The sequence below is a fragment of the Sciurus vulgaris genome, assembly GCF_902686455.1.
Source record: "Sciurus vulgaris genome assembly, chromosome: 12".
Classification (NCBI taxonomy): domain Eukaryota; kingdom Metazoa; phylum Chordata; class Mammalia; order Rodentia; family Sciuridae; genus Sciurus; species Sciurus vulgaris.
The window spans coordinates 90,738,785-90,758,197 of record NC_136473.1 but is presented as its reverse complement, the minus strand read 5'-3'; positions in this window follow the sequence as shown (position 1 = coordinate 90,758,197).

Here is a 19,413-nt window from a genome sequence, read left to right as displayed (position 1 = left end):
ATCAAACTCAGTAAGTTTAGAATCATAAAAAGGAAAACTTACTAGCTATTCACTAGGTAACATTTGCACAAAATAATATATTGTCATGGACTGTCAGAGAACTGACACTCTGCCAAGTAGTCTGATTCAAATTTGTAAAAGAGATGAACAAAGATGATAGACTCCACAGGAGATGGGAAAAAAAAAAAAAAAAAAAACATAGGATCATGGAACCCATAGAGTTTTAGAGCTAGAAGACGTGTTAAAAAAAAAAAATCCTATATCTTTTTAAAAAAGCAACTAGAATAGGTAATAAGACCTTATTCAAGGACAAAGTTGGTAGGTGTTCAATTTTCAGACCCTAAAATAATGAATTATATAAAGAAACTATCAGAAAGATGTTATATATAGCCTTAAAAAACATTTAATATGAAATTCCTCCATATATGCACACACACACATACATATACTTACGCACACACACACACACACATATATATATATATACATATGTGTCAAATAACTTGGGCAGAACATGAGAAGATAAAATCAGTACTTTTATTGTATTCAAAGTTTGAGACATATATTTAAGTTAATATATTTACCATTCTTCCAATCTAATCTTAAAAATAATTTTGAAAAATGCTCATACCACCCTAAATAAAACTACAAATCCTGTAGAATCTTAAGTTCTCTAAAAATGATTTAGGTTTTTAATTTGCAACTTAATAAGATTTCAGTAGTCAAATGGGCATTTTGACTAAAGATGAAGTGTGGTTAACTCATTATTTACTAGTACATTATCATACTAGTATAAATGCACATATCATTACATAATATTAGTTTACAATATGCCCTAAAATTTATGACAAATGCTGTCAACTCTTTCCCCTTCTTGAAAAATGTTTATCTTCATGCCATCCTAAATAAAATTGCAACTTCTATAAAATTTTAAGTTCTTTAAAACTGGCTTATAGGTTTTTGAGATATTGCATTATCTTAAATACCTAGTCATTAAAATTAGACATGTCAAGTATCCCTTTGGGTTTGTTAATGGGACACTACAATTTTGCATTTGATTTGAAAATAAATCAAGCAGCCACAGCATTCTCAAAGTAACACTATTAATTACTTCTGCTAATTGCCTCTGAGCAATTGGGAGAGGAGTAAAACAATCTCCTCTGTGGTTTGTGGAGGGACATCACAGGATCTCACCCCAGCAGCCTGCCCTTACCTTCCCCCTCCCTGGGCTAGACTCTGACCCTCCCAGAACAGTGAAATCTGTCAGAATTTAAGTTGAACTCAACTCTCTGTTTTGGCCTGTCTGTAACATTGCTCTCTCCCAAGATTTATCTTGAGGCAGAAATACAAGGAGAAAAATGTATCTACTGGAGATCCTCCTGGGTGAAATATAATTTACTTCCCAATTTTGGCTTAGTTACTTTGTCTTTACTGATGGGTTTTATGGTTCGGGTGCCATTCTAGTACTTAAACTGATATTGATTCAACATCACACCATTGCTCAAGCATAGAAAAATTATCTATTGAAAGAATATGAAATTTTTTATCCAACAATTTTTTAGAAGTGGTTCTTCCAAGAACTATTGCAGATACTTAATAATTTCATGTCATAATCATCATAAAGAGATGCTGGCCATTTTCACTTAGAGGTAAATGAAAGGCAAATAATTCTTTACATAGACATGCTGTCCATCTCTACACCAATAAACAGATGGGAGGGCAGAGTTCAAACAGCTGGAAGAATGCAGTAAACTTTTTAATGTGAGAACCCATTCAAACTTTTCTTTACCAATTTCATTTCAAAATGTTTGTTTTCTAAGAAAATCAATCTCTAATTCACATATGAAATATATATCACATACAAAATATATATTTTCCACTTTTACTCTCATAGGTTATTAAACCATATGAAAACAAACACATAGAAATTAGTATTTAGGAAGAATTTCACATGAACCTTTGCTGAGGCTATACATACAATTTTCCAAAATTAGATAAACATCTGAGAAATCAAGCAATCTTACCTCTATTTATTTTTTAAATCAATTCATTAAATGGAAACATTGTGGTTTGGTACAAAAAAGGATGAACAGTATTAAGTAAACTTCTGGTTCTGATTCTGCCAGAGTTAGCAATTATGATTATTCAGGCTACTTTTTGATTTGCTAGGAAGCAGTCATTTAAGCCCCTTCCTTAGGGCATCTAACTGGATACAAAATTTTTGTATCATGGTACCTAGTAGACAGTTCATAAGTACCAGTTCTCTTGCCATTTCAGCCTTGACCAGAGAACTATACAAAATAATACTTTTAGCTCTTCCTTTCATACCATGTGCCTCATCATAAAGCTAATAGAGTTTAGATTCCGATTTCAGTCACTGGATTATCTATTCTGTTTAAGTCCCTGGATTATCTATACAAAGGTCAAAGTTGGGGCAAGAGTCGTCCTTCTAGATAAAACTATTTGGAATACAACACAACAGAGTAGTTGCATGCTCCGATGACTAACCTATCAGAGCAGCACACAGGAGGAGTTAAGCGTGGTGGAATCTAGGAACAGACAGCAGGTTTTAATTCTAGCTATGCAATTCTGATAAGATTACTCAACTCTCCATGCCTCAGTTTCCTCATCTGAGAAATGGTGATAAAGAGCAGCTTAATTGAATATACCTTACTGCTTGTCCCTGGGAGGTGAAAGTGGTTATGGGGAGAGAAAGGTGGGTGCACAATGAAGTATATTACAATGATTATAAGTGAAAGACACACAGCAACGTGAATGAATCTTTTTTTAAAAAGCACAATGCTGGATGAAAGACGTTAAGAAGTAGAATGAAATACATAAGTCTCTTTAAGTTAAAATATTTGCATACAAAATAGCAATATCCATTTTGGAAAATATATGCACAAAAGATGTTCTTCATAACAATGATTGCATGGGAGACTGAGAATCAGAGCACCCCACAGAGTAGAAACTCAGACAATAGAAATGTAACAGAAGCTATGTGTGAGAGAGTGTTGTAAAAGTGTTCCACACTTTTCTGATAAGGAAACACATGCAGTCTAAAGCATGGCCACCAAATGATGGATGAAAACTGCTCTGGAACATGACTTCCATTATTTACCATATGATAAATTTAGTCTCCTGCTGCTCCACTAGTAGTTTCAAAAAAAAAAAGGAGAATAGAAAATAACATGACAGGCCAAGAAAGCAAATTCAGAATTACCTAAATGACTAAAAATATTGAAAATTTCTTTTTTGAATTTGGCTGACTTTTTAATTATTTGTATACCTTTAAGTCTGGCCAGGTAAAAGAAGTCATAAAGGCTAATTATAATCCTTAAGAATTTACAAAGATTTGTTACTTACATATAGTTCCTGCAATTAGCATATTTTCAAAAAATAGACTGTACAACAGGTAATATTATCATGACTTTCTGCCTTTAATTCATCTAATTAAACATGTTTTTAAGTTGAAGTCACACATTAACAAAGAAAAATCTTAATATTTAAATTCTAAAACTAAATCTACACATCTTGAAAATATAGTTATTAAAGTTTATTAATGAAATCAAGTCAGTATTCATAGTAAAACTATTTTATTATATAAACTTTATTTCTTTTCAGTCTGATTTCTGTACTAAACAGAAGATGAAAGAACAATATACTTTGATTTTCCAGAAGAAATAAAATCTTTAAAACTGTCCATCAACTAACGAAACAACCAATTTAATTACCTTTCCTGTTCTTCAGCATATAAAATGATCTAATGTATAATGAGTGTTATGACAAGTGCCTAATAAACTTTTAAGGATTTGACATCAGGGTTGAATTTTCATTAGAAATAGAGGAAAGTTTTATGACTCGGGATTGTCTAATCCCCAGGCATATTGATGAAATGCAACTCATATAAAATCATCCTGATCCTGTTTGTTTTCCAATTATAACTTTAGGTACTAAGCTCTAAAGAAAAACAAATAAATGAGAAAGTTATTGACACTTTATAAAAATTAACAAATCCTTATTGATTTAATTTTATGCCTCTTTAGATTGCTTTCATATAAATTATTTGTGTATTCATGTATAATATGAACATGATGATAAGTTAAAAGATGTACTATAGGGGTGTAAAGTTGCTGTAAATCAAACTACTCTCTCATGAATCCTATGTACACACAAGAAGAGCTCTGATCTGAAGATAATGTGCTTTTTAATATGGTTTTCATTTCCAATACTTGAACAATTCTACATTTATATTTTATCAAAATGGGAAATTTTACTAAGAACAATAACCAAAAAACATAAACAGGCACTCACAAACACACACACACACACATTATAGCAAGTAAATCTCTTGTGCATCTCATTTTTAAATGGTATTTAATGCATATTTTTCTTATAATGTCCTTCTTACTACACAATATGTTCCCAGGAAATTAGAAGTGGAGCTACTAATCCAATATCCTGCCCTTGCTGGGGACTACAGCTGATACTTCCAGGGAAGTTGACAAATGCACAGATTTTCCCTCAGGGTCCTCTGTAGATGACTTAGCCAGAAAGTTATATTTGCCCGTTAGAACCTGAGAAAATTTGTTTAAATATAGTAGCATGACATTCAAATGCCTAAGGCTGACTATAGATTTTATATCAGCAGAAAAACACTACAGTGGCAAGGCAGTAATCAAACTAATTGCTCCAAACCTCAGAATATCTATTTCCATTCCCAGACCAATAGGTCCTTCAAATGCCACATAAAGGATCCCTTAGCAAGAATTTGTAAATTCATACTTCTGACCAATGACACGTTTTTAATTTTTCCCCAATTATTTTCCCATTCTGAGTTGTCCTCATAGTGATTCACATTCTCTGTGTAATTAAAAACATTACTCTCCAATATCATTGAAATATTTATTTTTAGTGAACCATTTTGTGTTCTGATGACCCTCAAGAATTTTACATCTCCTAAATCAAGTGCCCTCAGGTGTGACTGTTTTCCAGGGTTTCTGAACAGTACCAGACTTTTCCAGTACAAGGCCCCACAGTGACGCACTCCCCTCAAACACCACAACATTATCTCTCCAAATTTTGCTGCTATTGACCTATTTGTTTATCATTCTAAAATGGTATCTAAAACTAAGTTTTCAATAACTTCAAGCAATTTTCTCTGTTCAAAGAAACCATATTAAAATACACTGTGGCAAATTTAGTCAATTTTATGTTGCATGCCTGTACAAATATACAACAATAAATCCCACTGGTATGTATAATTATAATGCATCAATATAATAATTAAAAAATAAAAATAAATACACTGTATCATTCCCACCTGGATCCTGGAACTGAAAAAAGAAATTGATGGGAAGTCAAATGAAATTTGAATAAACTTTGAAGTGTAAATAGCATTCATTAATGTGCCATTTGTTTCTTAGTTTTGACAAATATACCATAATAATATAAAACATTATGGGAGAGGAATTGTTGAGTGGGGTCTATGTGAATTTGGTATTATCTTGCCAATTTATCTATAAAACTAAACTTATTTCAAAATAACTATTTAAAAATTATGTGTTATATTTCAAAGAGACTTCCATTTGTCAACACAAAGAATGAGGAAGATGGAAATTTCAGAAATAGTGAAAGTGTCCCAAAGGTAGAAATTTGTGATGGAGAAACAGCAACTCTGCTTCACCTCATATAGGCAGCTGTCTCTTTCTGACTTTGCATAAAGATTGGCCTTGGAGGAAATTGCAGTACTTTGCATGACATCTGGTCAGGCAATGACATAACCTCAGATTTGTTTTTCAGAAAGATGAAACGTGTAGCCTCATGGTGTGTGGCCTTCATCCAGGCAAGAGAGGATGCTAGGTGAGCAGTTATGGGGCAGTTGCAGAAACAACAGACAGAATCTATGCTCAGCTAGGAAAGGCAAAGAGAAAGTGAAATGAATAAATCAAGAAATGTGAAATTAGATTGGATATAATGGGAGAGAGGGAAAGGTAAATATGTCTCCAAAATTCTTTGCTCAGATTACTGAATAGATGATAGAAAAAAATTAATACAAAGAAGCTAGAGAAGGAGCCATTTGGATAGAGTGCAAAGATGATGGTCATGTGAAAGTTAATATTTGCAGAGAATTTTAAGTAATGGTATAAAGATAAGATGCTCAAGAGGAAGATCTGAACTACGGATGAAGACCAGATAAATCATTCGCCTAAAGGTGGTATGAATAGATTTAATAAAAATGACCCAAACAGTTACTGATACGACCACACAAAACAGGAAAGATCTCAAAGAGAAAAAAAAAAAAAGAAGCTCCAAGTTATAAAAGCACACAACCCCCAGACTGCTTTTTTACCACGTTATTTATCAGAGATTTATAGCATCATGTATTCCAAAAAAGGACCTTGTAACAAAAACTGATTGTTAAAAACTAATTTTGCCATATGTAAGTGCCTCTATCATTCATTCCTAAGACTACCACAATTGATAAGGAAGAGCAAATATACAGGTAATGACAGATATGAAAAATACACATGCAATACTTAACAACTTTTTTCACAGATGTATGCATTTCTCTACATTCATAATATCAAAAAATCAGCACAGAGAGTTTCTTTTAATATTAACAGATCAATGGGCTAACCATATCTATAACTCCATTTTGGTAGTAAAGTCCCAGCAGAATGACAAATTCTGCAAGACACTTAAATAACTTTCTCATTAGACAAGTTTTCATTTCAGTTTGATTTTTGTTCTACATTTGGGTATAATTTTTCCCTTGTGTAGGTTCTCTGTGAAAGAGAGCTATTTCATAAAAGGATAAGGCAATAGTAGTTGCATTTGACCGAGATTTCGTGTTGCACTAGTGATGAAATTGAACTGAGAGTCAGAAACATGACTTGCTGTTCCCGTAGGAATAGTATTTCACCTCAATGTGAATTTCACATTGGGCAAATGGAAATAATGATTACATTGCACATGGAAATCTGCTCATAAAATACCGAAAGTATTCACAGAGGAATATATATATATATGTGTGTATACACACATATACACATATATAATAGATAGTTCTCATATATATAAATATATATACTTATATACATGATATATATAATATATAAAAATAGTTGGCAGATTTTGACATTCACAGATCTCCATCTATAGAGAAACATATGTGGGTTCCATTTATACTTATTAAACACTATTCATCTTTTCTAAAATAAGTTATCTTGCATACTGCCAAAGGTAATCCCACAAGGACAATCTCATGCCAATGAATGCCTTAGTTACAAGGTAATCATTAAGAAGCTGAATTGAAATAACAGGAAGGTATTATAGCTAAGGGTGGACTGGGAAGGTGAGACTTTTTTGAGCTGTGAAAGACCATTTGGTGGTGACAAAGAAAAAAGTTGTTCTCTTCTGTCTTTAATTTATACTATTGACGAGAATGAGCGTGACTACCTCGAGTCCCTACTTTTCAAATTTTCAAGTCTTGTGATACCAAGAAAAATTCAGTTTTGATTAACTTGGAATAGACAGATCCTACAGGAAGAATGCGGATCTAAGTTGCTTTGTCAAAAAGGATTAATATCCATGTATGGGAGATTGTTAAAATGGTTTACTATATTATGGAGATAAAATATGACTATTCTATGACAAATAATTAAGACTCAAATCTATGAATCAAGCTAATATTACAACTTAAGAACAAGGACAATGAAATGGCTGGTATACATATTGACTGACAAATCTGGGTAATCTTTGTGGTACCAGAATAGGGAAATGCTAGGCATGACTTTAAAATAATGATATTCCTTTTTCTCTTATACCATTTGATAGATCAAAAGCTATTTCCAAATACTTTGAACAGTTATGAGATAAGCAAAGTGTTTTATCTAGTATTACCAAACTTGACAGAAAAAGGAAAAAGCTAAATTAGCCCCTCTCCAAATGGTTAAAAAAAATCTGTTTCAATTTGAACTCTACAACTTATTAGTTTTATGACCTATTCAATAGCCACACCTGAAAGACAATGGATAACAATATTTACTTTAACTTATTTTTAATGACTTTGAATAATATGAGAAATTATTACCTAAATTGCAAAGTACTAAGTGTGTGTATGCTTCACATGTTTAAGTCATATTGTCTAATCAACAAGAAAGTCAAGAAGGTAGTCTTTCCTTTGAGAATAAAAATTCAAGTAACTAGCAGTGTGAATTATATCACATATGCAAAATGAAATACTATTTCCTCAATTTTAGAAGATGAAGAAATGTATAATACTGTCTATGGGACTAATGCTAATTTCACAAGCAAACATGTACTAACTCACTTTGTATTTATAATATGCACAACAGCTGATTTTAAGTTTAAGTAGTGTCATTATGCATCTACCCACCCTGTAAGTCACGGATATGAACTGTAACAGTCACTTGCTCAGAGCAAGTGAACACCACCAATGATCTAATGTGTATATCTATCTAATTCACATATGATAGTGAAGTCAAAAGAGCATTTTCAAAAGTCCTTGCACATTCCAGGTTCTAGTCCTCTCTGGTTCTGTTTTACAGCATAACCAAGGATGGTAGAAGAACCAGCTTTACCTTCTGATGAAATAGCTTTATGAGGACTCTTTCCAAAGAAGTCAACCATGTCTTTCAAAATGTACATGCATGATTACATGAATGGAGTGAATCTACATTGTGTACAACCATAGAAACAAAAAGTTGTACCCCATTTGTGTACAATGAATCAAAATGCAGTCTGTAAAAATAAAAAGTAAAAAGTAAAAAGATAATCATAAGAGTATTTCTAGAAATAGAGAAGCCCTTTCGATATGCAACAAATAATAGGTAACTTAGTAAACTTTTTCAATGAGCTGAGAAACTAAAAGTTGGTCAAATATCAGGCAGCCTTAATAAGGAGGAGGATATAATGCTACCAAGGTGGCAAAGAGCAATGAATAAAAGGAATATTGCAGCATGAAAGGAGCAGCCTTTAGGAAGATGACCACAGACTACACAAAAGGTTAGAAGGAGAAGCACTTGACAACAAAACATTCTTAGCAACAAGCAGATTACACAATGCCCTAAATCTTATGAATGCAAGAAAGCAGGAAATTAAAAAGACAAAAATTATGCTGAATCAAAATTTGTATGAAATAAAAAATACTACATTTTAAAGGGAAAGAGAATGCGTTCTTAAAAAGATTTGCCATCTGGAAAGCAAAGTCCTATTAAATAATTAACTGAGCATTTGGTAAATAGAGAAAATCTGTTTCAACCCATTATATGCATAAAATGATGATATGAGGAAAAAATTATGGCAAAAAAAATATGACTCTGACTTCTGCATCTATAGCAATTTAATCACATCAGGAATTGTGCTTATGTAACTAAATTGATGTTTATTATTTTCAAGTCATATTGCCTAATCACCAACAGGGTTGTCTTTACTTTGATAAGCAAAATGGATGTAATCGTCAATGTAAACTATACCCCATACACGAAATGAATACAATATTGTCAATTTTTTTAAAAGAAGCATATACAATGATACAGGCCTGTTGAAATTCATACTGGTTTTATTTGTAAGATGTATTAACTGAATTTATAAGATTGGAAGTATAAGAAGGATGAAGAATTAAATAGTAAATTTCAGCACAGATAGTTATCATTTACCTGAAATAAATAAGTTGGTTTTATTATTTGTAATTGAAATGCTTATTACATTCATAATTTGTGTTTATGGTTCACTGTGTTTTTCTAGATCAAATATATTTATGATTTTCAGATGAGAGTCTCAACAAAATAGGCTATCACCTATGCTATGGCATGTGTTGATCAGAATGATAAGTAGTTTTTTAAAATCATAAAACTTCATTGTTGGAAAAATTTGAAGGAAAGTTCTTCATGAAAAAGCAAATTAGAAAAACAAGTCTAATGAGCAGTTTACCAATAAGTATGAAAATATAAATTGTGCATAAAATTTGATCTAGGAATTTACATTTGCAGAAATTTACATTGGCATAAATATTTATGGATAAAATATATGCAGACAAGAATGTCCATCACAATATTACTTAAAATAGTGGATAAGAGGAAATGACTGAAAATTTAACAGGACTGATTAAATAAATTATGAAATAATTTGCAGACATCAGCTATTATGATCAAGTAATATTACTGATATAGAGAGCTAAAGACTGATTTAACAATATCTCATACTTTCACATATAAATATGATTAAATTCAATTAATTTACTTTGTTAAAATATTATAAAATTGAAAATTATTTTTCCAGTAGTTCAAATGTTAGAATTTCACAAGCCAATTTTTTTTTTAATGCAATAAAAAGTTCAGGGGAGTAAATCTACCTCATAGTGATCTAGGTTATAAGTTTTTTGATCTAATAAATCAAAATTTAACATTATTGGCTGTGATTGAACTTTTAATGCCTTAAAACTGTCAGATTTACTTGGAAATAAGTTGACACCTTACTGAATTCAGTGAAAATGAGTTCTGTGCAACTAAAATGTATAGGTCTACTCCACAAGTGCGAACAGAGCATAAAATCCAAACACCCGTTCTACTTTTCTTGAATATATGCTATCTTCATTGTGAGCATAAGATGAACTTCACCCCATTGTTAAGTTCACTTCTTGAGGTCATTGCTGTCACATTAACCACTTTTCTTACTGATAGAAGCTAAATTTTTACTATTTTTGGTTCTGCAATGCCTATTTGTAAAAGGATATTTAAATTTATTTGCTTGTTATTATGAAGAGAAAAAAGGTATTTATGCAAATTACATGTTACATTAGAAATATAAAATTGCATAAACACCTATTACTCTGACTTAAAGGAATATTTTTAATGGAGAAATTAAAGTATTAAGGCAATTTCATAGATTCTATAAAGGAGAAGAATGTTTCTCAAATGAGGAGTGTCATGCAATTAATGTAAAGCCACAGCCAAATCTTTGTTCTATAATCTTACTGCCTGATGCAATAATACAAATGGGAAAAGGAGGTCAACACAGAAAGAGTGAAAATATTGAATCATGCCCCAAATCCCCAAAATCTATACACACCAAACACACATTTTTGTCTTTTCTACATTATGAACAGGGTTAGGGAAAGGAGCTTACTTTTTTAAAAAGAATTTTACCAATTCAACAATAAATTTGTCCTATAGATATATGTTCATGGCATGTTAAAGTCATGTTGCCATAAGGCGCTCCCTAGTTGTGGGGAGATGAAGAAAGACATCAAAATATTTAAAATTCTGTTCTCTTCAATTGTACTTTTATATCCAATATTATTGTGCATATGATATGTCAACCAACATTATTGTGACATATGATAATTAGTGCTAGGTGTTGAGAAGAATTAAAGGCTGAATAAGAATTCAGATGGAATTAATAGATTGAAAGTATTTTTGCCTCTCCCTCAAGACCATTCTAAGATAATATTAAAGAAACAAGTATTGAATATATTCACAATAATAAAGATATCTGTACAAGGGTCTTACATTTTAAATATATATATATTTTTTAATTTTGGGAAACTTATTTAATACAAAAAAAAAAATTCACACAAAGGAAGCATAACCTTAGACTGAGGGTTCACAGTGATGAGAAAAGACCAAGTCCAAATATAGAAGTTAAATTCAGGATGTTCATAAACTTAAATTTGATAAACTTAAGATTGAGGGGAAAACTGAAAAAAGGAAATTATCAAAAATGTGATGAAAGGAAAATTCCCAGGTATGAAGAACATAAAAATTTATATTGAAAGGATAAATCATCTGTCCAGCTCAATAAAGGAAAAAGAAACATGAAAAGAAACAGCATCAAAATATTCCATGTTACCAGCAATGCAGATGGAAAGAATTAAGAATGACATGGGATCAGTCCACATCATTGATAGAAGCAGACAACAGAGCAACACCAACAGAATGAGAAAGTTGGAGAGCATACAAACACACTGGGTCTCTCATAAATTGTAGGTCGGATGTAGAACAATACTCGATCAGGAAATAGTTCAGCCATTTCTTAAATATAAATACACACACACATTTTCTATAAGCACTTTCTCAGCACTTGTAATCATTCATGATTATTCCAGATAAATGAAAACTTAACCTAAACACAAAAATCTGCACCTGTTTGTAGTAGCTCTATTTTTAATAGATCAAAAACCCTAAATGATGTCCTTCAATAGGTTCATGGTTAAACAAACAGTGATGTATGCATGATGATAAAATACTACTCAGTGATAAAAGGACCAGGACGATTCACACACAAAACAATGCAGATGTATCTTAAGGTCATAATGCTGAGTGAAAAAGGCCAATCCTCAGGGGTTATTTACTATATAATGCGGTTTATCTAAAACTCTTAAAATGACAAGAGAGAGAGAAAACCCAATTAGTGGTTTCTACCTGGTAGAGATGATGTGGAAGTGGTGATCATAAAGGCACAGCTTGAGGAAGACCTTTGAGATGGTGGAGCAAAGACTGGACATACACATGTCCATGTCAATTTGCCGGTTTAGTTACTGTACTATAATTGTACGAGATGCAAACCACCAGAAAAAAAACTGTGATGAGCACATAAGACCTTTCTGTCCTATCATTTTATCTTCCTAGGAACCTGTAGTTCTGTCAAAATAAAAGTTTTAAAAAGTAAAATAAAACATATTGTATGGCCGAAAATATAACTCAGAATTGTATCATTACTCCCATGGAAAAAAATGAACTACTTTAACATATGGCTCCCTAAACATATCATGGTTATGGAAAGAAATATATATAGCCATGGCTTTGGGTCCGCATGTCTTTGTTAATGTAGGCCATATTTTTAGAGAGCAAACTTCTCAACAGAAGTGGAGTAGAAAGCACTTTTGGACTTAGAGAAACCTAAACTTCAATCCCACATCCAGCAGTTATTGATTTAAGGAGTTTATTAGTTGTGAAAGTATGAATGAAAAATCTGAATGCATTTTCTGAACATCAGTTTATCACTTTAAAAGAAGAGATAATAGATGGCTATCGTTTAGTATTATTGTCCAAATCAAAGAAAATTTATGAAAGGGTTTCCACCAATATTCTTCCATTTTTGTTTAAGAATTTCATTTGTCCATATTGGGAACAATTTCTCTCTCTCCATAAGACAATGAGTACAATCTGCTTTTTAAACTGTATCAAGAAAGGCCATCTGATGTTTATTTTTAGAAACTTTATCAAATAAAGAGACAAGGGACCTCTGAATCATGCTGTAATGGATGTAGGTCACTTAAGACAAAAAGGGCACGAAAAGATAGATGCTGAAGAGAAGCTGTTGAAGAATGAGTTGGAAAATTCTGAACAAGCACTAGGAAATCATATGTGACCATCATGTGTTGACTCTTACATAAGTCCTCTCTAAAAATTAACTTCAGAGATAATCAAAATACGACTTGATCTTTTATTTCAAACATATGACAAATACCTTTATAACCAAAGGATGCACATGATTTGTCCTTATAATTACATGCAAATAAAGAATATCAGTGTTGGGATCAGTTAAGCTTTGTTTGAATACTGGTTCCACCACTTAAGTGACTTCGGCATGACTTTGCACCTTTCCTTACCTATATCGTGAGAATCTAAGAAATTATGAAAAAATATATTCATAAACTCTATGCAGAGGGTATAATCAGAGTCTGGCACACAGCAGAGGTTTATTCATGGCAATCATTTCCATTAATGATGTTACTTTTTAAGTCCCTCCTCATTGTTATTTGTGTTACTTTAATCCTCCCAATGTGTCCCCTAGTTGGGCATATTGGCTTCCTACCACACCATTTCTCTTGTTCTTTCTGTACTTTTTCACTCTTACAGTGCAAAGCACTATGTCATCTGCTGTGAGGCATATAGGACATTATCTCCACCCCAAATGAGAGGAAAAAAGGGAACACAGAATGACGCAGTAGAGTAGGCAGCAGGTGACCTGCAGCATTATAGTACTACCCATGAAAGGCTGCATTTGGGGGGTGGGGGCTAAAGAGAAGCACAAAAGACTTCAAAGAGCTGGCAACTCTGAAGCTAAGTCTTGAAAATATTCAGATAATAAAAGGTGGGCTGAGAATCCTAAGTAGAAGAAATTGCATGAACAAGAATAAACAGCAAGGCAGCATCAGGGAATAACAGAAAATCAGTGTCTGAGAGGGACAAATAAAAGATCTGTGCTTAGAAGAAATAGTTTACATACCACCATGCCAAGGACTTTGGACTCACTGAACAAGCAAGAGGAAACCAGGGAAAATTTTTGGGTAGTTGTTCAAGAAGTTATATTCATTGTCATCCTATCTAGGTTAACAACTTGTGTAATATCCTGCCATGTAAAGCATACTGTCTAAAAACCAATTGATTGAAAATTAATGTATGTATGACATTTCTGAATTTCCTGTAGCCAGTCTATAAGTCAAGCCTAAGCACCACTAATCAGAGGATTAAAAGGCTCAAGCAGTCAAAGAATGATAAATTCAATGGGAGACTTGCTACTGTCTGATTCCCGGCAGAGCACTTATTTGATGACTTCCTGCCTTCTTTATAATGTTGAAAAGAGAGTTCTTTCAGCAATAATCTACAAATTAAGAGAAATCCATTCAGCCTGTCAAAAAAGTTACATGATTGAACATCACTAAGCATAATGCCAGATATTTTACTTATACTTGCAAAAAAGTGAATAGTTTTAATTACCTTTCCCTTCTCCATTCTAGCAAAATAGATTTTACAGGTTTAAAATTAAATACACACACATATATACATATATACATATACATATATAAACATATAAATATATATAAGCATATATATATATATAAAAGCAAAATTTTGGTACAAAGGGAGATACCTGATTATGATGAAAATAAATAAAAAATATTATTATTTGTTAAGGAAAAAAATTGATTGACTTGGTAAGAATTTCACTTACCTTTCTTCTTTTCCATTCTAGTTTTATGTAATAGGACAAATTATCCATAGTTGCAATTTTAATCTGGCTAAAGAATTAAATAAACTTTATGTCATGGTTTAAATAATTTAGTAATATAAAATAAATAGAACATTTATAAAAAAGTAAAAGAGTATATGCTATGCATAAAATATATTTGGATGTAATCAAGAATTTTAATTTAGATACATAGAGCCTGAATTGGTGCATATTCCTTTCAGTTTAGGAATTAATGCCCATGAAGACAAGGAAAAATTGATCACCTTCTATCTGTTGTGTATTTTTAAAATGCTACAATTGACAGAGCATCGCTCTTCTAACATGTCAAAATTCCTACACAGACTGTAACATTCTGTTGGGCTGAAAAAAAGTTAAAAAAATATTTTTTGCCAAAGGTACACATATATTCTAGTTGAAACATACTCTTAAAAATTGCACTCTTTATCTTTATTACTATTTCCCATGGCTACTACCTTGCCTTCCATATTTTTGGGTTGAATACTAAACTCATTACCAGATAGTAAAGAAAGAAATACCTAGCTCAGAAGAACAGTTAAACACATGGTATGTATACAAAATAGCAACTTAGAAATTTGAAGCATGGGGGAAATCAATTAAATGCCTATTTATATTCCTGCTGTTAGCATATTTAGCTATAAAAGAAGTAAAGGATCAATTGATAATATATATTATGAAAATGTGAGAGTTGTGTTAAACATTCTTTTCTTCCCTTCAAAAGAGATGCTAATGTTTTGGTATGGATAATATTATTAACTTCAGTAATCTCTATCATGTGATTCAAATTTAATTCTCACTAAAAATAACAAATTAAAAAAATTTTAAAAGCGAATTTAATTCTCATAAATTAATATAGTTATGTGAAACCACTAAAATGTAAGATGTTACTTTCCTTTTAAAACATAAGACTTCTATTCACATCAGAAATCTTGTTAAGTTTCTAAATATTTCTCTTTAGTGAGGCAGATGTTTCTTTGACTATCAGGAACTTGGTATTCTAAGAAAACACAAAGAAAGTACATTTAGGACATATAATCATGAGATGTGACTAGAAAGTAATGTGACTGATTTGTCAACAAGCATACTAAGAATTATATAACCAAATGAGCATTGTATTTCCAAGCAGCCACTTAGGGAGATCAGACACATTTCAGTAGTGTTGCCATTGCTCAAAACATTTCAAACTTCTCCTTTAGAATTGCTCTCAGAAATAATTTATGAACCATACAAGACTCAGGCTCATTGCTTTATAAATTGTGCCTCACCCAGCAGTAACTTGAGGCAAAGCAGAATCAAGAAAAAATAATTTCTTCTTTCCTTTGTTTAGAAAAGAAATTTAAATTTTAAATTATTTAATCCCAAATTAAACTCCCTATATAACTATTCTATAAATCTCTGAAGACAGTTGTAAAAAATCATAATTAATCCTTCTTTCCCCTTGTAATTTAAATAGGAACATAACATGGACTAAATAATCAGTACAGTCCCATGTGAACTGCCCACTCATCTGAACTCATTCTTGCTGGTCTTGTTTATTTTTCCCACAGAATACCTTAGCAAATTCCTCAGTATTTTATCACTCCTTATTCTTTGTAATTCTTTTCTGTCATCTGTCCTCTTTATCCTGTGTTCTTTTTCCCAAAATGTTATGAAGAGTATTCCTAAAAATATTCCACACCACTAGGCAGCCCTAGTCTTTCTCTGAGATTGTGCTGCCTCTTCTTCCCTAGTTCACTACTTCTTTTATTCCTAAAATTTAGCTGTTGCTCTGCATTCAGCAGTTACTGCAGTATTTAAATATTTATCACATAGTTAAGCCCATAGTTCTCCATTCTGTTCTTCTGTTAGATTTTGTTAAACTAAATCTAACAAGTGAACTATTAACACCACTTAAATACCAGCTCCCACCACAGGCCGTGCTCTATCCAACCCTACCACTTCCAAACTACATATAATCTTTAGAAAGTCATCTAAACTCATATGCAAAATGAGCCTAAAAATATTGTCTATATCATAGAACAATAACCCAGGAGATAATGGTTGATAAGTTTCTAATACATACACTCAATGTATGTTAACTAGTATTAGTTCAAATTCTCCATTATTTTAATTATATTTCCCCAAATTACTCATGACATCCTCACTTAGATATATCAATTTCTAAAATATGAGCATTTTCTAGCAGTTGCATAAAGTTAAAATGTTACGCTTTTACTTATATTATTCAAGTACCAAGTACAAGAATCAATCTTGGTTTTTTTCTCTTGCCTTCCTTAGTGAAGTGTAAATAGAAGTAGTTATTTTATGTTAGTGGAGATGTTTCACAGAGGTTTAAAAGGACTTAATTGTCCTTGAATGGGTTATAAAAATGGTGCAACCTCTCACAGAAAAGCTAATCAAAACTGTGTCTAAACAATCTGTGCATCTCAGAGCTTTCTTTTACATATTTACTTCTTCAATCCTGTTTTTCCTTTGATATTGCTGTGATCACTACTGGGAACAGCATTCACTCAGAGGATTGGGTTAGACATCTGTTCCTTTGACCCCCAGACACACAGGCACCCTAGACTGCTGTGTATCTTTTCATTCCTCCACAGTCGCCCTGGCTCAACCCTTGTTCTCTTGTACTTGAACCACTGCACCTCACTTAAAAAAAAAAAAAAAAAAAAAATCTTAAACGTTTTATTAAAATCAAGAACAAAGAACTGGCACTTTTTAAACTAAAAAATTGACTGGAGAGTTCAGTTCCCAAAACTCTAGTATTTCCAAAATATAAACATGTGGTTTATAAGTATTTACTTAATCATAAGCCAAAAAAGTAAAAAAAGAACTTCCTCTGATTCTGCCAATTCTTCTTTAACTATTTTCATTGATAAATTAAAAACTCTAAATACTTACAACATGATGTTTAACTCTCCCCTGGCCTTCTCACATTCTTCCAATTCATTCCACACATGTCTTAATCATGTTAATTTTCCAAAATTATCAATTTCATAGTCACTGATTAATATTTTCTATTCCTGTACTATCATGATCTCTTTCTTACACAATGTAAGCACTGTACAAATTTTTTGAATAAATTTCAGATCCTTGCAGAAAAGCAAGATCAATCTAAGGTCTCCCTTACTATTGCCTGAGCCATGGTTCTGTGAACATTAAATAAGCAGAAAGGAAATAAAGCGATCATATATAAATAATTCTACATAAGTCACACTGATTAACTTGATCTCCCTTTCGTCATAGCCTTGAGAGATAGGCCCTATGTCCATTTTAGTAGCAAAGGGGTTCAAAGAGGTCAAGGTTACTGTCTGGTATGAAGAAGCCACACTGAAGCACTCACTGCTCTTGTCTCAAAATTTATTACTATTTTGTTGTATTCCTATCTTCTCTTAAGCAGGAGTTTAAAGACTGGAGTTACCTGGATGTATGAGATTCCTATTACTGCTCTAACAACCTACTACAGACTTAGTAACTTAAGACAACACAAGTTTATTAGCTTAGAGATTGGGGGCAGAGTTCAAAATCAGTCTCGGTGGGAACATTGATAGGGTTGGTTGCTTCTGGGGGGGTAGGGGGTTGGGGTTGGAAGAAATTATTTGTTCCTTGCCCTTTTCAGCATCTAGCAGCTACCTGCATTTCTTGGCCCTTGGTTTCGTCCTCACATCACTTCAGTCTCTTGCCTCCATTCCCACACATCCTACTACTCAAATTAACCCTCCTGCCACTCCTCTTAAAGGATCCCAGCTAGTTAAAATGGGTCCACCCGGATAATCTAGGATAATGAACTCCTTTTTGTCATGGAAGATAACATATTCATACTTTTCAGGCTTGAAGACCTGGACATCTTTGGGGAGCCATTATTCAACCTGGGGAAAAAACTCTGATAATGGAGCCTGAAACCCTTTGGGCTAAAATCTGGTGATATTTAGATGCCTCAACAATGTCTATATTAGCAATCCTTTATCAGGATGTATTGAACATTGCAAAGAATCATTCAAGCAGAAAGTTTATCTCTTTACCTGCTCATTGTGTTATGGACCTTCATTTTGGTACATAAAATCCAATTCTTGAAAACAAGTTTGAAAGGAATGGGAAGTACATATTAAGTAAATAATAATTATGGTTTGTAGAAGGATTTATGAGAAATGGCATGCTTGCAATTGTATTGAACTCAAAATAGAAATTTCAATTTTTGTTTTAATGTAAAATAAATCTTTTCCTGAGTTCTGTTTCTTAAAGACTTTGCAGGGATTTTACCAAAAGGATCTTTAAAAATGACAGCTTGTTTTCCAAAATGTAATATTTTCTTGCGTATGCATATGTTATAGAGTTCTTCATTATCTCCCCTCAGCAAACAAAGTCAAAATATGTTTAATGATTTGGCTTTTGCATATC